The sequence below is a fragment of the Nomascus leucogenys genome, chromosome 7b, assembly GCF_006542625.1.
Source record: "Nomascus leucogenys isolate Asia chromosome 7b, Asia_NLE_v1, whole genome shotgun sequence".
NCBI classification, from domain to species: domain Eukaryota; kingdom Metazoa; phylum Chordata; class Mammalia; order Primates; family Hylobatidae; genus Nomascus; species Nomascus leucogenys.
The window spans coordinates 11,933,817-11,956,690 of NC_044387.1; the positions used below are offsets into that span (position 1 = coordinate 11,933,817).

A 22,874-nucleotide genomic window follows, 5' to 3' on the forward strand; every position below is an offset into this window, starting at 1 on the left:
CCTCCCTTCCACTCCTCTCAGCCATCTACACAGGCTCTCAGGGCCCCTGTAGGACCCAGGAGGTGTGAACAGGACCCCAGAGTAAATCGGTTAGTGAGTCCTCTGCTAGCCTGGAATGACCTTTCCCCAGAAAGTGGAAGTTGAGCCTGGTTCAAATCCTGGCCCAGACAGTTGCTTACTGCCTGACCCCAGACAAGCCACTTCCCCTCTCTGTGTGTCAGGTCAGAGTCCTCACCTGTGAGGTAAAGACAGGCATAGCCCGTACCCCACGGAGATCTTGTGAGGATCAAAGGAGAGAATGGAGAATGGAGATGGCCAGGACGTTTTACCAAAGTGTATGGTGGACAGAGGTTTTACCAGCATTCTCCTCCAAACTTCAGAGTGAACCTCCTTCCTCCAGACCATTGTTCCTGGCCACCCCGGCCCTGCCACTCATGGCATTACTGCCTGTGCCTCAGTTTCCCCATTGGTAACAGGTGCCTGGAGAATTCTTGCAAGAATCAAAGGAGACAATCCCTGTGAAGGTCTGGATAGTGCTGAGCTAGGGGTACGAGCTCAGGGGAAGCGGGTTGTCCTCATTCCATCTGGGGGGGCGCATCTGTGGTGGATCATGACAAAGCCCACTTACCCTTGGGAGACCTAGTCCACACTGTCCCACTACAGATGAGGCCTCTGAGGTCCAGAGAGGACACGCATCTTGTCCAGGGTCACACAGGTTCTGACACCCAAGCCTTTCCTCAACTCCCTCACACTGCCCCCAGGCCTCTGCACACCCATTTCCATCTCCGCCCCCACCTCACACGGGGCTAGAAGCTACTCACACATAAGGTGAACAACGTGAAATCTTCCTTTAGTCTTTGATTATCCTCAAAACAGCTGCTCGACCACGTGCGGTGGTTCATACCTGTAATCCTAGCATTTTGGGAGGCCAAGGCAGGTGGATCACTTGAGCTCAAGAGTTTGAGACCAGCCTGGACAACATGACAAAACCCCGTCTCTACAAAAAATACAAAAATTAGCCTGGCATGGTGGCACATGCCTGTAGTCATGTGCTACTCGGGAGGCTGAGGTGGGAGGATGGCTTAAGCGCAGGAGGCAGAGGTTGCAGTGAGCCGAGATGGCGCCACTGCACTCCAACCTGGGCAACAGAGCCAGACCCTATCTAAAAACAACAACAACAACAAACACACACACACATACACACACCCCGATGCTCAAAGTGGGTATTATATTTCTCACTTTACATGTGAGGAAACAAAGGCCCAGAGAGGACAGTTAAGCTGCCCAGGGTCACACAGGGCTGGAGAGGAGAGAAAGGGCTCTTTCCTGGGGCCTCCAAACCTCTCCCTGCCTGGAGCTCCTCTGCTTGCCTCTCCCCACCTCCTCCCAGTCCAGTCTCCTTGCAGGATGAGCAGCTGCCCCACGGTGCGGCCCAGGCCTGGCAAGGTAACCCTCCTTGCCCCAGAGCCCCCATCCCATCTTCAAGTTTGTGCCCAGGGACTTGGCATCAGGAGACTGATTCTGTGACAGTAGATGCTTTGGATCTACAGACATCCCTGTCTCCATTTTCCCCTCCTTCCTGCCCCTTCCTCCTCTCCCTGCACCCCACACTCCCAGGATGGCTACCAGGTCAGGCCTGTGGCCAGGCAGGTCATTTGTCTCACCCTCATCCTCCCACTTTCAATCCATGGAAAAGGTGAAAAAGACCAGGCAAACATCTCTTGCCCACAGGGCACTCAGGCTGCTTGAGTCTGCCCTGCATCCACGCACTGAGCATTCATGTGATGGAACATCAGTCCTGGCTGTCTGCCTGTGAGGACACAGCAGGGTAACCAGGGAGAGGCGTGGAACAGGACGTGCGTTCTGGAGGTCTGCACAGTCGGAGAGAGCCGTGAGAAAGGATGGCCACATTTATTGAGTGCCTACCATGATCTGTGTATTTCTTGTGCATCCACCTCACTTAATCTACCCCTTGGGAATGGAGGACAGTAGGGTCCTCAATTTACAGACAGATTAAATAAAAACTTGTTCAAGGTCAAGTAGCTCCTAGGTGCTTTTGAGCCTAGGTAAGCCTGAATCCTCATCCCACTAAGCAAGAACCATACTTGTGCCCAGCCGAGGGCCTGGTACGTGGTGAGTGCCTAGTGCTGGTTGAATGAATGAGTGGGTGATAAATGACTTCTGCTGGGGTCATCAGGAGGCCTTCTCAAGGAAGTGGCACTGAGGCTGGGCTTGGGGAGCAGCAGGAATTCTCTGGGCAAAAAAGGTGGAAGGGCATTTTAGTGAGGAGGAACAGTGCGTGCAGGCAGAGAGGTGTGGAGGCCTGTGGCGTGTTCTGGAATCTGTGGAATCAGGGTGTGTCTGTGGATTTATGGGATGTGGGATGCCGGATAAGGTGGGGCCTGACTATACCACACTGAGGAGTTGGGACTGGATCCTTTTGAGTAGGGAGAGCCCACGAGGAAGGGAAACAGTTGTGGTGATTTGTGTGTTGCTGTTCTTATGCCGACATCCTTGAGGCTCAGGAGAGCCAGAGGGGATTTCAGATTTCATCAGTTCTCCACCTGGCTTTGGGGTGCCTCGGTCTCTCCCTCTCTGTAATGGGGCTAGTCGGTGATGGCCAGACTCCCAGGGAAATTCTGCTGGCTAACTGCAGGTGTTCTCTCATCCTACCACCCTGGAGGAAGGAGCACTTTCCCTCCTGTCTCCTTGGAGGGCTAGAGTGACGTGGCAGGATGGTCAGGAAGTAGCTGGCTAGACAGGTGCTGTGGGTGCTGGGGGTTCCCTGACACCCCAGAGTGTGGGGCCCAGGCCTGACAGCTTGAGGTAATGGAGAACGACAGAGAACAAGAGAGGTTTGGCCTGGCTTTGTCATCTCTGGGTGACCTTGGCCGAGTTTCTGACCCTCTCTGGTACCCAGTCTCGCCATCTGTAAAATGGGGCAATGGTGACTGAGTGATCGTGAGGGTCCCTCCAATAGGGCCCCCTCGGACTCCCGGAGTGAGGTGCTTCGGGTCCTTAACTGGCGGTACTTTGGAAGAGTACGAGGACCGCCAAGGAGAGGGGCCGGACTCCGTGGGACCCCAGAGGGACCAGCTCCCACCCACCCCCTTCCCGGCTCGGAGGAACCCTCTCCACCTGCCCCCTGGGGGGGGGCACAAAACCCGGGAGCGGATCCAGGAACGGGTTCTGGGAGGAGCGCTCCTGGGGCGAGGAGGAAAACCCGGGCAGGATCCAGGGCAGGAGCGGGGCCAGCAGCCCCCCGCCCCAGCCCCTGCTCCGCGCCGCGGGCCCCGCCGGAGGGGGCTTGAGGCCGGGTTAGGCCGAGGCGCGGGCAGGGCGGGGTCCCGCGGGCAGCCCGGCCTCCCGGGCTGGGGGGCGCGCGGCCTCCGCAGTGGGGCGCGGGTCACGTGTGAGGAGGGGCGAAAGTCTCGCAAAGCGGGGCGGCGTGCCGCGAGTTGGGAGTTCTCGGCGCGCCGCGGGCGGCGGGAGCTCGGGCTCCCGGGCGAGCCGGGGACGCGGCCGAGGCGGGGGCCGGGGTCCGAGACAGAGGGGGCCGCACGGAGAGTGGGAGGGGGAGAAACGGAGAAGGACAGAGGCCGCGAGGGAGACGGACAGAGACGCGCAGGGGAGAGAGGCAGCGCGGGCAGAGGGAGGCGGGGGGAGGCCGGCGGGGGACCGCGACGGAGACGGAGACCCCGCGGGCAGAGGGCGAGCGGGGCCGCAGGAGGCAGGGAGACCGGGAGAGGGACGGGGACGCGAGCGCGGCGGAGACCCCGGCGGCGGGAGAGAGACGCGAGAGCGGTCGGGGAGGTGGCGGCAGAGCCCGGCCGGCGGGGGCGGGGAGGGCGACCCCAGGCCGGGAGGCCGAGGGGTCGCGGGGCCGGGAGCGGAGCGCAGGGCCGGGGGCAGAGCGCGCGAGCAGGAGCGGGTGACAGCGAGGGAGCCGGGCGCAGCGGGGGACGGCGGCGGGGAGGGCGCCTGCAGCGGGGGTGGGGGGCGCGGGCGGCGGGGCGCCCCGGGCCCCCGGACCCCCGCGCTCTGAGCCCGGCCGGGCCCGACGATGCTGACGCCGAGGCGGCGCCGAGGGCGCGGCGCGGGGCAGCGCTGAAAGTTGGGCGGCCCGCGGGGAGCGGCGCGGGACGGCCGGGACGCGCGGAGACCCCAAGACCCACGCGCAGACCGAGCGGCAGCCGGGGAGGGGAGCGCGGGCCGGCCGGCCGAGTTCGCGGGCAAGGGGCGCCGGGACTCCCCTCTCCGCGCCCGGGACGCCGCCCGCCAGATCGCGCCGTGGGATGTAGCGCCCGCTCGCCGCCTCCCGGACTCTCGTCGGACCCTCCGCCCAGCGGTAAGCCGCGCTCGCCCACCCCGGGCTCTGTCCGTCAGTTTGTCCCGCCGCGTGAGTGTCTGTGTGTCCTGGGCCCGCCGCTCCGGCCCCGCCCGCTCCGCACCTGATCCGGAGCCGGGTCCCGGCTGCCCGGCGCCGCGCGCGCGGTCCCGTGACGCCCCGTCCGTCTGTCCGTCTAGGAGCGTCGCGGTCTGGGTTGTGGCCTGGAAAGGGGGAAAGAGGTGGGTGGAAGGGGTCTTGACCTCCTGCCCCGGCCATGACCTTTCCCTGCCTCCACCCACCCCAGTTGTCATGCCGGGGAGCTTCAAGGCAGGTGACTTGTGGCAAGGTGGGGGATGCCGCCTTTCTGCCTCCCCAGCTGCATCCTCGTTGCAAATGGCCCTGTGATCTGAAGAACGAAATCCCACTTCTCCTGTTTTGAGCACCTACTTTGCGCCACACGACCCCAGGGCGCAGGGGCAGGGATTGGTAGAGGAGGCGCTGCACATTCACAGTGATAGAAACTGAGGCTGGGGAGGGAGGCAGAGGCTGCTTTTTCCTCCGCGTGTAGGGAGCACCCCAAGGCAAGAGAGGTCTCAATGAGCCTCCCGCAGGGAGAACTTCCCCTGCAACCTGCCAAATGTCCCCCCACCAGTGTCAGCCTCCCTGCCCCCTACCCACGCTTCTGCCCCCAATGTCCCCGCTTCAGGATGGACAGGATGCAGGGAGTTGGGAGGTGGCAAGCTGGGTCGGGTGGAGCGGAGGGCTAGAGGCAGGGCAGCCTGGCCAGCTGACAGAGCAGGGCCTCAAGAGCAGTAGAATGTTCAGCAGCAGGTTTGGGGGAAGTGGGGAACTCAGGGAGGGTGGCCCAGAGAAGGGCCGGAGCCGAGTGTGTGTGTGTGTGTGTGTGTGTGTGTGTGTGTGTGTGTGTGTGTGTGTGTTCTCCGCCACATCCAGTCCCATGACCTCCATGGCTTCAGGCCTTTTGGGGGCAGTTAGCAGGACTTTAGGGGCCCAAGAGCCTTGCTGTGGCCCTGGCTTGGCCTGTGATGAGGGGAGCAAAAGGTGGACCAGGGCAGCTGGGGTAAGAGATGGGTGCAGCATGGTGGGAACAGAGACTGTTGGCCACTGAGCTGACCCATATCCCAACGAGTTGGAAGGGCTGAGCCTAGAACATTCCACTCCATTCTCATTGGGAGGAGGGACTCTTTCTGGGGTTTTCCACACTGGGCAGTGGGTTTCATATGTCCTCCATTCAGCCTCCCAGAAATTAGCTCAGCTGGCTGGGAGAGCAGCCCCCTGGGCTGGTCACTCTCCTCCCAACCATCAGCTTCCACGTCTGTGTCATGGGGATGTCACTCCCTGCCCCAGTGACCTCCAAGGCGGGCCCTGGGCTCAGTGAGCAGAGGGCTGTTCACAGGCTGGGGAAAGCGCTGGGGAGATGGGAGTAAAGACCCACTTTACCTTAAGAGAGATGAACAGCTACTGGGTGGAGGTGGGCATGGGGCAGTGGGAATATGGCGGAAATAGCTGACCAAGGAGGAGTGTCCAGGATTAGAGGGGGAATCTGGGGTACTATTCCTCATGGCCCTTTGGGTTATCCTTGAAAAGAAAGCTCTTCTCTCAGAAAATCCTCTGGAGTGGCTGTGACCAGGCAGAGCCGGTTGAGTTTCTGCTGGGTGACCTTGGGTGGGTGGCTTGACCTCTCTGAACCTCAGTTTCTTCAACTGGAGAATAGGGATGATAATACTGACTTCATCAGGGTGTTGAGCAGTTTCCAGACTGTGTCAGGTCTGTGAAAGCCGCGTGCGCCAGCCTGGAGCATAGTAGGTTCATAGACATTTGCGAAAGACAGAATGAAGCAGCTCTGGGAGATGCTGTGAGAAGATAGCTTAGCTTAGGATGAGAAGGAAGGGGAGGAGGGACAGTGTAGGCTTACAGGGCGGGCTGGTTCTTAATGTGGATCTGGGGGAGGCGGGGGCGCGTGCTAAGGGGGGTGTGAGGAGGAGGGGGCCCCTCTGCGGGGACCACTGAGTCACGAGGACATGTAAGCGACATGACAACCAGCAACATGGTAACCAGGAAACTAGCGGCGGTGGGAAACAGCTAGAGCAGTGTGGGGTGGGGGTGGCGGGTAGGCCTGGCAGCGCCGGGCTCAAGGGGTCCAGGGAGCAGCCAGGCTGGCCCCTAAGAGTGAGGAGGGGAGGCCCCAGGGCCAGGCTACCTGGGGAAGAGATGGGGGCCCTGAGGGGAGGGAGGGGAGGTGCTTCAGGGCTGTAGGGCAGGGGGCTCCTCTTGCACCACCCCAGGCTCCTCTCTGCTCCTCCACATCTCCACTTTTCATGCCTCTCCCCCTAGGATGCCAAATTTGGCTCACGCAATCTGTCGTCTCTCTTCTGAGATTGGCACCGGGACGAAAGCCGAGTGCATTACATCACCACCGCCGCCGCTCCCCCTGCACGAGGAGAGCAGGAGGGGAGGGCCAGAGGGCCGGGGGCAAGTGGCCAGCCCTCAACTTTCTTTCCTGTCTTCATGCTCACTCTTCCCATCTCAGTCCTAGATGCTGGGGGGCTTCTGGGGGCAGCGGCTAGAGGCAGGACGTGGGTTCCAGTCTTGGGGAGATCCCAGGGCCAGGGCAGAAAGTCAGGTCATGTTGCCAGCCCCCTGTCTGGGTAGAGCCTGGGGGCAGGGAGGCTTGGTTCAGGACCCTGGTCTGTCAGTGCCTTGCTCTGTGACCTTGGGCAGCCCCTTGCCTCATGCGGAGTCCACATCTGTATAGAGAACGGCTGGCCACTTAAGATCTTGGTGATTCTCCTGAAAGAAGGTGCCCTTAAGTTCTGTGGCTCTCCTGGGCCCAGAGGAGGGAGCCCTGGATTTCAAATCACCCTCTGTGACCTTGAGCAATTGGCTTCAATGCCTCATGCCTCCATCTCCCCACCTGTAAAATGGGGATGACAGACTCCTCAAAGGCAACAGCTATGAAGGCAGGAGACAGGGGTAGAGATAGGGCCTCTGACTCTGAAACTATAGACACTCAGGGGCCCGTGGATCCAGCATGCTGGGCAGGAGGTGGACAGGGTAGAGTGGGAGGGTGCCTGGATTCAGACAGAAGGTTTGGAGCTTAAATCACTGGTCTGATGCCTTCGTTTTACAAAAGTGGAAACTGAGGCCTGAGGGGGAAGTAGACCCATCAGGGTCACAGTGATGGTTTGGGGGTGGAGGAAGCAGAGCCAGGGCCATCATTTTACAAAAGTGGAAACTGAGGCATAAGGGGGAAGTGGACCCACGAGGGTCACAGTGATGGTTTGGGGGTGGAGGAAGCAGGGCCAGGGTCTGAATCCAGGGCTCCTGGCTCCCAGCCCTACCTGGAAGCAGACAGACAGATGTCCCTGTGTAACACTGTGGCAAGCCCAGACAGGACCCAGGAGCTTTGAGGGCCCAGCTCTGAATTCAGCCACCTCCTTTCTCCCTCCCTTCTCTCCAGATCCCCTCACCCCTACTGTCCTTGGGCACTAATCCCCTCCCTCTATTGGTCTCTTTGAAGAACTCCTTTCAGTCTTATTTTAAAGCCAGTTTCAGGCAGTCCCAGGCAAGGACAGGTTGGATTTGGGGTTAAGCTGGAAGCTTATGCTCCATTCTAGAAAATTCCCAGAGCTGGAGGTGGAGCAAGATAGGGAGCAGCTGTGGATGTTTTGTGAGATAGTGAGCTCCTCAATCCTAGAGGTATTCAAGCAGAGCCAGATGAGCACCTGCCAGGTGACTCTCGCCTTACGGGTGAGGCCGAATAACATCCCCACTTCCAAAATCCTAGGAGTCTTTGGTGTTTCCCAAAGAGGAGCTGGGAAGCAGTGCCCATCGCTTCCCCGCTTCCCAGTGAGGAAACACATTTGCTCGCCAGGCACTGGGCTAGGAGCTTTTGCAAATTCCCATTTAATTCTCCATGGCAATGTTGATTTGATGTTCCCGTATTACAGATGGAAGAGCCACAGCTCAGAGAATCTATGTGATTTGTCCAAGGTCACACAGCAAGACAGCAGAGGAGCCTGGGTGTGAGTTCAGACTAGTCTGATTCTCGGGGGCTGTCTCTGGGGCTTCCCTGGGGAAAGAGTGGAAAACGTTCCTCCCCTGGGCTGGGGCTTGGCAGGAGATGGTCTAGACGCCCCCAAAGCGTGACACCCCCTCAGGGATCCTCTGGCTCCTCTGGGGGCTCCATTCGGAAGACAGATACCACCATGCATCTTAGGGGAGAACTCATTTCATAGATGGGAAGACTGAGGCTCAGAGACAAGGAACGACCTGCCCGAAGGTGCCCAGAGAGTTAGATTAGGGCCAGGCTGCCTGTCTCCTGGCCCAGGGCTGTGTCCCCTGTGCCAGTGAGTGAGGAGGGGCCTTTGGGCTGACGGTGGTGGCATGAGGTGTGAGGTCGGGGATACAGAGGGCTGGGAGAGGGCTGGCTTCAAGCTAGGGCTGCAGGAGGAAAGTTATCGGCTCAGGGCACAGGGAGAGGGGAGCGGAAGGGAAATGGCACACGTGTTACAGAGCCCGGTGAGGTCAGTGGGACCTGGCTGGCAAGAGAGGGTCTTGGAGACAGCTTCCTTGGGTGGCTCTCTGTGTGACCTTAAGTCAGTCCCTCACCCTCTCCAAGTGATGTCCACCCATCCATGTGAACCTGGGCTGAACGATCTATTTCCACAGAGTAGCTGTGGTAGGGCTGCTGTCAAAAAGCGCTCCTCCCAACGATGGGAGGACTCTGGGTCCTGGGCAAGGGGCAGGCACAAATCCTGGGGGTTGGCGTAACCTTTAAGCCTCCTCTTTGGACTCAGCCCTCCTTGGGGTGTGGGGGATCGCCAGGCACAGCCCTTCTTCTCCTTTTCATCTTTATTTTTCTCCTGTTCCCTCTTCCCCTCGCTACGTGGGCTGATCGCTGCTCAAACTTTTAATTCAGATGGTAATTGAAATAATAATATGGGCTGAGGCCCCTCTGCTTGTGACGCTGCAGCTGGTGGAGCTCGGCTATGAATAGACCTTGAGTCACACACGCGCGCTCCTGCAGGCGCGCACACGGGCGCTCACGGGGTGGTGGGTGGGGTGTAGCATGGGGAGGAGGGGTGGGCTCACACTCTGGCTTGCTCTGGTCTTGGCCCCCCACTCCCAAAGGTCTTGACCAATCCTGGCCCCGCGGCCCAACACGGGGTCCCTGTTGTGAACCTGGAAGACTTTGGACATAGATGATTCTCATTTACAGAAGGGGAAACTGAGGCTCAGCAAGTGGAAGTGCCTGGCTGGAAGCGGGCTAGATTTGAATGGATGGGTTTCGCCTGATTCTAAGACCACTGTTGTCTGTTGGGACACACAGGGTGGGAAACCGGTGGAGGGGAGTGCTGGGGTGTGGCCCCTGCCCCTCCCTCTGCACCCTTTGTCGCACCTGCTCGCAGCCCCCTCTCAGCCTGCGCATGCATGCTCAGGCACACACACAGGCACACGCGCATGCGCATGCATGAGGGCTGCTCAGATGGCTGGTGCAGTTGCTTGGTGGCTGGGGTGAGAGCAGTGTTCTCAGGGTACTGCTGCAGGAGGGAAGCTGAGTGCCAGGCTCTGCGCTGGGCCTCATATTCATGATTTCACTTAATCCTCCACCACCCTGGGAGAACCATCACCCCACTTCTCAGATGAGAATACTGAGGCTCAGAGAGAAGCAAGGATTGGTTCCAGGCCCCTGGGTGGAAACAGCCACAGATGCTTTGTCCTACTGTGCACCCAGTGCCAGCCCCTCCAGGACGCTCATTGGCCACCTGAAGGGAGGTGGGTATATGTCTGCCAGCCTAGGCCTCCCCTTTCCTTTCCTGCAACAGCTCAGCCACTCCTCCCTATGGCTGCTGGCCAGTCCCTGACCAGCCCTGGTGCCAACAGCTGGGACGTCTGGCCTTGGCAGGCAGGGGAGGGTGAGGTGCCCCAGAGAGACATTGGCAGGTCAAGAGGTCCTTAGGGGCTACCAGGAAAGGGGGTCCTTGGTGTTCCCGACCCAAGCAGGAGCTGTGGAGGGAGAAGTCAGTGTTGTCATGGTGACCTGTCAGCTGGGAGCTTTGGTCTAGGCCTGGGCAGGCCCAGGGGGGGGCCCCCAGCAGGGCAGAGGGGAGCTGGGGCATGGGAGGTACAGTTGGGCGGAGGAGCTCCCTGGGACTGGGATGGAGGAGAAGCCCCCACCAAGCTCGGCCCAGCAGCTCCTGTCTGCCCCTACATTGGCCTTCTCCCCATTACCTCTCCTGGGAGATGGAGAAACCGAGTCCGGAGACCACCAGGGTTTGCCCAGGGTCACACAGCAATGGTGGCAGAGCCTCTCAACCCGGAGCTACTCCTGACTCCTCTGTGTCCTGATGGCCCCCAGGGCTGCCGGCCCCTCCTCTCTCGCTGACACTCCCCAGAGCTGTGGGGTTTGGGGGAGGGGAGCAGGGTCTGGGTCTCTTTAAGCTCCCTCTCCCCAGAAAATCCGCAGATCGGAGCAAGGGGAAGGGCAGCAGTCCCTGGTCACAGCAGTAGGAAGGGTGGCCTAAGTCAGGGTCGTGGGATCGAATCCCAGCTCAGCCCCTCACTGGCTCCACATGACCTTGACTAGGCCACCGTCCATCTGGGGGCCTCTGTTTGCCCCTCTGTGTATCGGGGGCCACCCATGGGGATGGTGAGGCGTGCTCAGCCTTTTCCTGTTTTGCCTGTCCTGGGAGAAGCTCATGTGCCAGCGACCTGGACTGCAGGGATGGGAGGGTTCTTTTTTTTGTTTTTTTTTTTTTTTTAAGACTGAGTTTCGCTTGTCACCCAGGCTGGAGTGCAATGGCGTGATTTCGGCTCACTACAACCTCCGCCTCCCAGGTTCAAGCGATTCTTCTGCCTCAGCCTCCCAAGTAGCTAGGACTACAGGCATGCGCCACCACGCCCTGCTACTACTTTTTTCTTTTCTTTTTTTTTTTTTTTTTTTTTTTTTTTTTTTTTTTTTTTTTTTTGAGAGGAGTCTCACTGTGTCTCTCAGGCTGGAGTGCAGTGGTGCAATCTCGGCTCACTGCAACCTCCGCCTCCCAGATTCAAGTGATTCTTCTGCCTCAGCCTCCCGAGTAGCCGGGCCTACAGGCGCGTGCCACCACGTCTGGCTAATTTTTGTATTTTTAGTAGAGACGAGGTTTCACCATGTTGGTCAGGCTGGTCTTGAACTCCTGATCTTGTGATCTGCCCTCCTCGGCCTCCCAAAGTGCTGGGATTACAGGGGTGAGCCACTGCACCCGGACGGGAGGGTTCTTTAGCTGGGCCACAGCAGGGGGTGCGTGTGCTATGGGGAGCTGACCCCATTTTACTGATGGGGAGATTCAGGCCTAGGGGAGGGGTGTGCCCATCTTCAAGTTGGTGGCAGAGTTGGCCCTTGGGACACCTCAGTGAAGCTTTCCCCACCCCTCTGCAGCTCCTCTCCCAGCCCCCACCCTAGACTCCCCCAGGAGCCTCCCCTCTCCACATAGGCCTGAGAAGCCCAGGACCCTTTGCCCTGTGAGTGTGAAGGTACCACTCAGCCTGGGAGACAAATGGGATGGGGTCTGCAATTAGGGGCTCCTTGGGGCCATACAGGGGAGGTGGTGGGCACAGGCTGGAGGGGCCCTGGCTGGGGGTGAAATGGAGTAGGCAGAGGGGCTTTGGGCATCCTTCAAACCTCTTGCCCATGGATACCGTTCTGCAGTTATCCTGACAAATAGGCCTCAAGTCCCTCCTCACTGTTCCTCACGGGGAGCTCTCCACCTCCATCTCTGGGGAAGCCCACTCATGTCAGAAGGCTCTGCTGATTGATCCCTGCCTCCCCCTTTTCTTCACCCTGCCCTCTGGGGCCGAGAGACCCAGCCTGCTCTCAGCAAGACAGGAGTGGCCCACCTCCCACTCCCCTACCCCAAGGCTCCTCTGGCCTCAGTTGTCCCAGGTGAGGCCCATGACTGGGAAACAGAAGATCTGGGTTCACGTCCAGCTCCACCCCTGAGCAGCTGTGGAATCTGGGGCAGCTTTTTCACCTCTCTGAGCCTTCATCCCCTGCCCCATAAGGGTGGGTTTTTACCTCTGTTTCTTTTTTCTTTTTTTTTTTTTTTTTTTGAGATGGAGTCTCGCTCGGTTGCCCAAGTTGGAGTGCAGTGGCACGATCTCAGCTTACTGCAACCTCCACCTCCCAGTTCAAGCAATTCTCTGGCCTCAGCCTCCCAAGTAGCTAGGATTACAGGTGCGCACCACCGTGCCTGGCTACTTTTTGTATTTTTAGTGCAGACAGGGTTTCACTGTGTTGGCCAGGCTGGTCTCGAACTCCTGACCTCATGTGATCCATCCAGCTTGGCCTCCCAAAGTGCTGGGATTATAGGTATGAGCCACCGTGCCTGGCCCTTTGCGTCTGTTTCTGAGGGTGACTGGGAAGATCCCGTGAGCCTGTGAGTGAATGAATGTATCATAGCTCATTGATATGAACTTTGTGGCCCAACCACTCAAGGGCACTGCTGGGCCTGATTTCCAGACCCCCCTCACCAGCCACTGCCTTGGGGTACCACTTCTCTGGACAGCTGAGCCTCCCCCGGCCCTCCCTCCCCCAGACCCCCAGAACCGCTTTGGTGGGGCAGGGCTGGCTGAGTGCCAGCCCCGCCATGAGGCTGCAGATCCTGAGCCCACCTGACCTTGGAAAGGGCCTCTCTCTGGCTGGGCTCCAAGTCTGCCCCCAACAGACACCGGGCAGTGGCTAGGCAGCAGAGAGAGAGAACTGGGTGGGGCAGAGAGAGGACCATTTGCCAGAGCTGTCCCGGGTCCCTGAGACAACAGGCTAAAGGACAGAGGAGAATGGCCCGCTAGCCACGGGAGGGGCCCCACTTAGCAGCTGCATGAGCAGCCCAGCAAAGCTTACTCCTCACAGTCAAGTGGGCTGCCTTAGAAGGGGGTGAGCGCCCTGTCCTGGGAGATGTGTAAGCAACTGCTGAATGGCATCTGTTAGCAGGGCAGGAGGGGGCTCTAATACAAGACCAGGGGAAGAAATTGGACCCAGAACCCAAAGAGTCCCTGTTATTTGGGCTGCAGAGTGGCAGTCCTGTGAGCTGGGGGGTCTAACAGGCTTTTCCCAGTATTCCCCCACAACATCCAAAAATTCTCCCCATGGTTGTGTGTCACAAAGCCCGGAGTCCAAGCACCACCTGTCACAGCTTCAAGACACACGCTGGATCCCGTTTCACAGCTCCTAACCCCCACTCAGGCCAGTGCTTTAAAATTGCACACAGGTCCTGCCCCGTTAGTGGGTTGGGAAATTGATTTAGTGAGTTGCACTACTTGTTTTCCGAAAATGAAATTAAAAAGGAAATTTCAAAATACTATGCGTGTAGTGAGGGTAAATATTATTTTGTGACGCTCTTACTGCAGCTTTAAATATACAGCCGGGTGCAGTGGCTCACGCCTGTAATCCCAGCACGTTGGGAGGCCGAGGCGGGAGGATGGCAAGAGCCCAGGAGGTTGCAATTGAGCTGTGATCGCATCACTGCACTCCAGCCTGGGCATTGGAGCAAGACTCTATCTCTAAAAAATAAATATAAAGTAAGTTAAAGTAACAAACAGGATGTTTGCTTTTACTATGGATTTTGGTCAAAAAACTTGAAAGCTACTGTCCTGTATAGAAATCCAGGAGGCGCCCTGATAGAGGCTCTGACGCACAGGTTCCTATTTCCCTGGATGTTTGGTTCCTAAAGACATAAGTGCCACAACTTCCCGGGTGCTGCTGTCCTGCCCTCAGAAGTAGCCTCTTGTCCCTTGCTCAGTGGATTACCCAGGTCCAGGGCCCCACGCTCCCCCAGAGCCACCACCTCTCCCCAGGGCCTAGATCCCAGGCTGGGCCAAATTCCCTGCTTTCCGCTCAGCCCAGGCCCAGCCGTGCTCTGTCCTTGTGCTCTCCTGCTTGCCCTCATCTTCCTAGGACCTTCTCTTTATGCCCTTTCACACACACACATGCACACACACGCATGCACGCACACATGCGTGCACGGAGCTCAGCAAAGCCGGTTTGTGACTTACCTGCTTCCCTTCAGCATATGGTAGGTGCTCAATAAATGTTCACTCAATTATTTACAGAGCACCCTCCAAGGCAAGGCAGTGTGCTGTGTTGAGACACATCTGGCACCTGGCAGGAAGGCAGATCCTGTTCCAGCTCAGGGGACATTTAGGGTGATTAATGGATGAATGGATGGATGGGGGTCGGCTGGAGTTGGAGATTCTCTGGCCTGAGGAGCCAGTGGCGAGGTGGTCAGAAGCAAAGAGGGGCACGAAGCTCGTGGCCCCCCCATGGCAGGCATTCTGTCAGTGACAGTCCCTTGGGGCTGTGGCCCAGCATTGAGTCATGGGCAGGGGCTGACGGTTCCTCCTGCTGTCTCTGGTCCTTCTGAGGCCTCTGTCTGCCATGCCCTCTCCCACTAGGTCCTGTACACATGTCCCTGCCACCCATCTCTGGTTGAGGCCAGGACATCCCCGCCCAACCCCCCCGAGCCCCTGACACCTGGGGGACACCTGGGAAGAGAAGCCCATGCTCCGTGGAGGGTGAGGCAGAGGCTTGAGCCCTCTGACATCCTGTCCTCTCTCCCCTCTGCTCATGGCCACTGTGCTCGTGTACAGTGACACAGAGGGTCTTCTGGTCACTGCTCAGAGGCCACCTCTGCTGTTAAGTTCTCCCTGACTACCGTGTCAAAAATAGCTTCTCCTTGGTCACAATGTGTCACACGGTCCACTTAGACCCTTCCCGGGAATTGTGACGGGCTGGGTTGTCTTGTTTGTCAGTCGTTAGATATTTATGAAACAGCTACTCTGTGCCAGGCTCTGGGAGTCGGGGTGAAGTAGGGAGGCAAGGTTCCTGCCCTTAATGATGTTGCAGATGAGACTGGTTTGACTGCTAAGGGCTGTCAGGAAGATCTGAGAGCTGGATGGGGAGGGAGGGCCTCGGGGCCTCTTGGAACAGGCAGCCTTTGAATCAAGACCTGAATGGTAGGAAGGCACAAGCGGTGGAGTCTTGGAGAAGAGAATTTCAACCAGAAAGAATAGCCAGTGCAAAGGCCCAGAGACAGGAATAAACTTGGTGCGTTAAAGGGGTGGGAAGGAAGGTCTCTTCCCGTGGTTGGAGAGTGGAGGGGGTGCGGTCAGAGAGGGCAGGACCTCCCTGAGGCCAGGCGTTCATCCTGAGTGCCCTGGGGAGACCGAGAGCTCTGAGCAGGGAGTGATGTGGAGATGGACTGCGGGAGGTGGGTGGAGGCTGTGGGCTGCAATAGTGATGTGGCTCTTTGGGGTAGATGACTGGGTGAAGGGACGTGTCCGGGGCCCCGAGGTTCACCCGCTTTGGGCAAGCTCCCAAGCCCGCTGTGGGATGATGATAACAGCACCTGCCTTGCAGGTGTGGACCAGTCAGTGCATGGCCCTCAGTGAACACTAAGTGCGTGTTAGTTATTATCCCATTGTGATTGTGGTTGGGCTTAGGGAGGGCTGGAGGATGATGCCTAGGTGTCAGGCCTGAGCGACCTCTTGGAAGGAGTCACAGACTGAGATGGGGAAGGCAGGAGAGGGGAGGACGGGGGCATGGCTCGGGCTTGGCAGTGCCGGGTTCGCGATGCCTCTTCACTGTCCAGCAGACACAGGGAGCAGGAGCCAAGTGGGCTTGTAGCTGCCTGGGAGGGAGGCGCAGGCTAGGTGGTATTTTAAGCCACAGGACTGGATGAGATCACAGGGAGGACTGGGGAGAAGAGAAGGGAGGTGGGATGGCAGAGCTGGGCACTGCACGGTGTGGGTCATGGAGAGGCCAGGGGCAGGAGAGCGAGGGGCGACCTGGAGAAGGACCCTCAGGCCTGGAGGACTCAAGGAGGAAAACGAGGGCCAGTCCGGAGCCTCCATCAGAGCTGCTGAGAGGGAAGGGGACACAGAGGAGCCCTGGAGGGGGCTGAGGGGAGACTAGGAGGCGAGGAAGAGTGGAGAGTAAGTCATGCTCTTAAAGAAGGGCTGCAGGCCGGGCACGGTGGCTCACGCCAACACTGTGAGAGGCTGAGGCAGGAGGATCACTTGAGCCCAGGAGTTTAACATCAGCCTGGGTAACATAGGGAGGCCGTCTCTACAAAAAATTAAAAAATTAGCCGGGGACGACGGCACACACCTGAAGTCCCAGCTGTTTGGGAGGCTGGGGTGGGAGGATCGCTTGAGCCTGGGAAGTCAAGGCTACAGTGAGCTGTGATAGTGCCACTGCACTCCAGCCTGGGTGACAGAGCGAGACCCTGCCTCAAAAAATAAAAAAAGAAAGAAAGAAAGTCTTCTGCACTTTACAGTTTACAAACCCCTGCCCACACTGTTCGCCTTGGCAGCATGCCTGTACACTGGGTGTTATTCCTTCCCATTTTACGGATGTGACTCAGAGAGGTTAAGAAATTTTCCTAAAGCCACACAGCCCATAGGTGAAGTGTTCTCAGACTTTTGGGGTCACAGTCCTTTTTTTTTTTTTTTTTTGACAGAATCTCACTGTGTCACCCAGGCTGGAGTGCAGTGGTGCAACCTCAGCTCACTGCAAGCTCCGTCTCCCGGGTTCACACCATTCTCCTGCCTCAGCCTCCAGAGTAGCTGGGACTACAGGCGCCCACCACCACGCCCAGCTAATTTTTTGAATTTTAATAGAGATGGGGTTTCACCATGTTAGCCAGGATGGTCTCGATCTCCTGACCTCGTGATCCGCCCGCCTTGGCCTCCCAAAGTGCTGGGGTTACAGGCGTGAGCCACCGCACCCGGCCACACAACCTTATGAATGCCTTCTCTGGAAAATGTGCATGTGTACACATTAATTTTAAAACTTTTCATATGCATTTTCCTACAGGTAATACATTCATACGGTTCTAAAATTTAAAAAGACACAAACGGGAATACAGTGACAGTTCTTCCTCCCACCCTGTCCCCAGCCACCTGCTTTCCCTCCCCGGAGCAGCCAATGTCACCAGCTTCCTGGGTCTCCATCCACAGACAAGCAGAGACAAGCAAATATGTGTATCTATAAATTTCTTCTCTCTCCTTTTTTACACAAATGGTAGCTACTATACTCACCGCTCATCACTGTTGCCTTCTTTTGCTTAAAAATACATCTTGAAGACCTACATTGCTCCTCACAGAGCTCCCTCCTGGCTTTTTCTGTCTGTGTGCTGTGCCATTCGTGGATGGGCATTTGGGCCGCTTCCAAGCAGCGCTGCTGAAGGCAAGGCTGCTCATTCCCCACGTGTGAGTCTCGGGCTGGAGTCCCAGGAGGGCTCAGGAGGCGTCACAGGCGATACCACCCAGTGGCCTCCACTGGATAAGTGAGGGAGTGGGGCTCGAACTCAGCCCTGACTGTTCTCACTCCTCCCTGCTCCCACGACACTTCTTTAGGGGGCACCTGCTGGGCCCAGCCGAGCATCCCAGAGAAATCCTGTGTATGTGTGAGAGGGGCACATTAGCCCCCATCCCCCAAGGTTCTGGGAGACACCCCCCACCAGCCGGCGGCCCCAACTCCTGGAGTCTTGTTTGCTGACAGCTAAGGATGAGGCAATGGGATGGGGGAGCAGCAAACACCACCCCCAGCCCCACTCATGCTGGAGTGCAGGGATGAGGGTCAGATGATGATCAGACATGGGCTGTGCCGAGGTCACCTCTGCTGCAACTTCCCTGACCCCCGCCCAGCACAACTCCCGGCCCCTCCTCAGCACCTCCCCTTCTGCCCAGCCCATGAGGAGATTTCCCCCTTTCTGGCTGGGGAGGGAGGGAAGCCAAGTGGAGGAGGGACTTGTGGCTGCCATAGTCAGGCCTCAGGTGCTCCAGGCTGGGCAGGGCCTACCGGGCAACTCTGCTGAGCGCTCCCTCTCCTGGCTGTGAGCCGGCCTCCCTCCCCTGCTGCTCCTGCCCTCTGGCTGGTCCTCCTCATCTGCTCCTCAACTTCTTCCCCAGCTGTGGGGCTGCTGGGGCCGGGTCTGAGACCCCCTCTCCTTTTCCATGCCCTTGGCCCAGCCGGTCTCATCCACCCTCACAACTCAACCTGTCACCAGCATTCACCATCTCATGCACCCAGCTCTGCCCGCTCTCCCTCTAGAGGCTCGGGATCTGATGCCGGGTAGACATCTGCATTTGGATGTTCAAAGCCACTGCACACTAGAAACCGTCGCTCCCGAAACCTAGCCCCGTTTCAGTCTTCCACCACTACCAGCCACTCTCGACAACCCCCTTCCACTCCCAAACCCTGCAGACTTTTCACCCAGAATGCATGTGTCTCAAATCCATCTCCTTTTGAGCTCCATGGCCGCCATCCTGGTAGCTCCAAGCTGCCATCATGGTCTTCTCCCCAGCCTAATATACCTCATCACAGCGACTGGCGCTGCGCTCTGGACAGTGCAGGCTTCAAAGGCCGGCTGAGGCAAGGGCCAGGGTGCCACTAGGATTATATTGGGAATGTTTATCTCTTATTTTTATTTTTTATTATTATTATCTTTTGAGACACAGTCTCATTGTGTTGCCCAGGCTGGAGTGCAGTGGCAAGATCTTGGCTCACTGCAACCTCTTCCTCCTGGGTTCAAGCGATTCTCCTGCCTTAGCCTCCCGAGTAGCTGGAATTACAGGCACGTGCCACCATGCCTGGCTAATTTTTGTATTTTCAGTAGAGATGGTGTTTTACCATGTTGACCAGGCTGGTCTCAAACTCCTGACCTCGGGTGTTTGGAGAGGCCCGCGTCAGCCTCTCAAGGTGCTGGGATTACAGGGGTGAGCCACCATGCCCAGCCTACTTTTTATGTTTTAGGGAAAGAGTTTCACTATGTTGCCGAGGCTGATCTGAAACTCCTGGGCTCAGGCAATCCACCCGCCTCAGCCTCCCAAAGTGTTAGAATTACAGGCATGAGCCAATACACCTGGCTAGGAATGTTTTTTTTTTTTTTTTTTTTTTTTTTGAGACGGAGTCTTGCTCTGTCACCCAGGCTGGAGTGCAGTGTGCAGTGGCGCAATCTCAGCTCACTGCAAGCTCCGTCTCCCAGGCTCATGCCATTCTCCTGCCTCAGCCTCCCGAGTAGCTGGGACTACAGGCGCCCACCACCACGCCCGGCTAATTTTTTGTACTTTTTAGTAGAGACGGGGTTTCACCGTGGTCTCGATCTCCTGACCTCGTGATCCGCCCGCCTCGGCCTCCCAAAGTGCTGGGATTACAGGCATGAGCCAATACACCTGGCTAGGAATGTTGTATTTCTTTTTTTTTTTGAGACGGAGTCTCGCTCTGTCGCTCAGGCTGGAGTGCAGTGGCGCAATCTCAGCTCACTGCAAGCTCCGTCTCCTGGGTTCACACCATTCTCCTGCCTCAGCCTCCCGAGTAGCTGGGACTACAGGCGTCTGCCACCACACCCAGCTAATTTTTGTATTTTTAGTAGAGACGGGATTTCACCGTGTTAGCCAGGATGGTCTCAATCTCCTGACCTTGTGATCTGCCCGCCTCGGCCTCCCAAAGTGCTGGGATTACAGGCATGAGCCACCACGCCCAGCCGAAATGTTGTAGTTCTTAAGCCTGGTGGTAGATACACAAGGCTTTATTTTATTTTATTTATTTGAGACGGAGTCTCACTCTGTCGCCCAGGCTAGAGTGCAATGGTGTGACTTCGGCTCACTGTAACCTCTGCCTCCTGGGTTTAAGTGATTCTCCTGCCTCAGCCTCCTGAGTAGCTGAGATTACAGATGCCCACCACCGCGCCTGGCTAGTTTTTGTATTTTTAGTAGAGATGAGGTTTCACCATGTTGGCCAGGCTGGTCTTGATCTCCTGACCTCATGATCCATCCACCTTGGCCTCCCAAAGTGCTGGAATTGCACCTCACAGGTCCAAGCAATCCTCCCACCTCAGCCTCCTGAGTAGCTGGGACTATAGGCATGCACCACCACACTAGCTAACTTAAATTTTTTGTAGAGATGGGGTTTTACCATGTTGCCCAGCATGGTCTTGGATTCGTGGCCTCACGTGATGCTTCTGCCTCTGCCTCTGCCTCCCAAAGTGCTGGGACTATGGGTGTGAGCCACCATGTCTGGCCTAAAGGCTTTATTGTATTAGTCCTTATTCCTATTTGTCTTAAATATTTCACATGGAAATTTAAAACCAGACCAGGCAAAACCTGACAGCCCGCCGGCCCTGAGGGTGACACCCGCAGCCCTTGCCACCTCTGGCCTCTGTGGCCTCATCCTGGTCCGCTCACTCCCAGGCTCACCTCACGGCCACAACCTGGCCTTCCTGCAGCTTCTCAACACCAGACTCAGACTTTTGGAGTATTCTTTCTTTTTTTTTCTTTTTTCAGACGAAGTCTTGGTCTGTTGCCAGGCTGGAGTGCAGTGGCGCGATCTCAGCTCATTGCAACCTCTGCCTCCCGGGTTCAAGCAATTCTCATGCCTCAGCCTCCCAGGTAGCTGGGAGTACAGGCGCCTGCCACCATGCCCAGCTAATTTTTTTGTATTTTTAGTAGAGACAGGGTTTCACCGTGTTAGCCAGGATGGCCTCAATCTCCTGACTTCATGATCCACCCACCTCGGCCTCCCAAAGTGCTAGAATTACAGGCGTGAGCCATCGCACCAGGTCCTTTTTCTTTCTTTCTTTTTTTGAGACAGAGTCTTGCTCTGTCACCCAGGCTGGAGTGCAGTGGCACGACCTCTGCCTCTGCCTCCCAGGTTCAAGCAATTCTCCTGCCTCAGCCTCCCAAGTAGCTGGGATTACAGCCACCACACCTGGCTATTTTTTTTTTTTTTTTTTTTTTTTTTTTTTTTTTTTTTTGAGACAGAGTATCACTCTGTCGCCGAGGCTAGAATGCAATGGCATGATCTCGGCTCACTGCAACCTCCCCCTCCCAGGTTCAAGCAATTCTCCTGCCTCAGCCTCCCTAGTAGCTGGGACTACAGGTGCCTGCCACCACACCTGGCTAATTTTTGTATTTTTAGTAGAGACAGGGTTTCACCAAGTTGGCCAGGCTGGTCTCAAACTCCTGACCTCAGGTGATCCACCCGCCTCGACCTCCCAAAGTGCTGGGATTACAGGCGTGGGCCACCATGCCTGGCCTAATTTTTGTATTTTTAGTAGAGACAGGGTTTCACCATGTTGGCCAGGCTGGTCTGGAACTCCTGACCTCAAGTTATCTGCCCACTTCGGCCTCCCAAAGTGCTAGGATTACAGGCATGAGCCACTGCACCCGACCTCCTGGAGTATTCTACACCCCACTTCCACAAAGACACACAGTTCTCCTGACAGACTCCCACTTACTACCCAAGTCTTGGCTCTGCCATTTTCTCGCAGAGGCCTTTGGAGATGCCCATCAAACCAGAGCCCCGCCCTCTGTCTCACTCCATGTTGTACTTTTCCTTCAAACTGTTTAACGCCACACACATCCGGCCGCCTGTGATGGCAAATGCCTACCATCCAGAGCGTCTCTCCCCAGCTCTTCCATATGCCGGCCGAGTCCAAGGCCTGCGTCTGGCCCACAGCTAGCGTGCGGTCCATAGTAACTGAGCGGAGGCCCCAGCGAGGCATGGGGTGTTGAAGCCCCACCCGCCGCCACTGAGGGAGCCGCGGTTGTTCTGGAAAAGAGAAGCTTCAGGGATCCACTGGCCTTCACACCCCTGTGGGCAAGATGGGCACAGGTATTTGTGGAGGGTGGGAAGCTCTCCAGGGAGGGCAGAGGCCTGGCGTCAGCAATTCAGCAAAGGGCACACCTGTGGGTTGAAACAGGTGGCCTCTGGGTCCTCCAGCCCCCAGCACCTGTGATTTGGCCCCGACCAAAGGCCCCTCTGGACGTTGTGGGGAACTTGCTTGTCAGCCTGCTCCCCCGCCCCGCATTCGCCGGCCAAGTGGTTGGGAGGGCCCGGTGGGGTGCAGAGTGGGAGGAATGAGCCGGTTCACCTCCCGCTGCTCCAAGCCCCTGTGGAGCCCAAAGCTTGGTCTCCAGGGTTTGGCTGGACCTGAAATCAGGAACCTGGGTCCTGGCTCCAACTTACCCTGTGATCCAGTTTCTCCTTCCCCATAGGACTGATTTCACGGAACCTGGCATGTAGTAGGACTGGATGTGTACCGGGTGGAAGCAAGCGTGTGACAGTATTTCTTCGAGGCAGGACAGTAGCATGCCTTGTTAGCGTGCTTTGATGCCCATTGCCCAGGCCCACATCCTGGCTTTACCACTTACAAGCTGTGTGACCTTGGGCAAGTTGCTGAACCTCTCTGTGCCTTGGTTTTCTTACTTCTAAAACGGGTAATGATAATTTCCTCTGAGATCATTGTGAGGATGATAGGAATCGATCAGTGTAAAGTATTGAGTAAATGCGTGCTCAATGCTCAAATGCTCAGCCTGGATTTTTGCGATGTCAGAGGGTTGCCTGGTGAGGGAGGGGCTAGGTGTACCACAGGATTTCGTGGTCCAGAAGAAGGTGGGGAAGGGGACAGCTTTCTTGAGCACCCACCATGTGGCATGCACTTTTGGGACAATCCACATCAGGCCCTGCAGGTAGGCACTGCGA

At 57.3% G+C, this 22,874-nt stretch overlaps 1 protein-coding gene across 1 annotated transcript in view; it reads left to right on the forward strand.

Annotated features, from left to right (window-relative positions):
• The first annotated feature begins 3,865 nt into the window (after nt 1–3,865).
• Nucleotides 3,866–22,874, forward strand: part of KCNJ4 (potassium inwardly rectifying channel subfamily J member 4) — a 29,504-nt gene continuing 10,495 nt past the window's right edge. The window contains exon 1 of the mRNA XM_030815548.1: nt 3,866–4,348. The gene's annotated coding sequence lies outside the window, so the exon portion shown is untranslated. The remainder of the gene's footprint in view (nt 4,349–22,874) is intronic.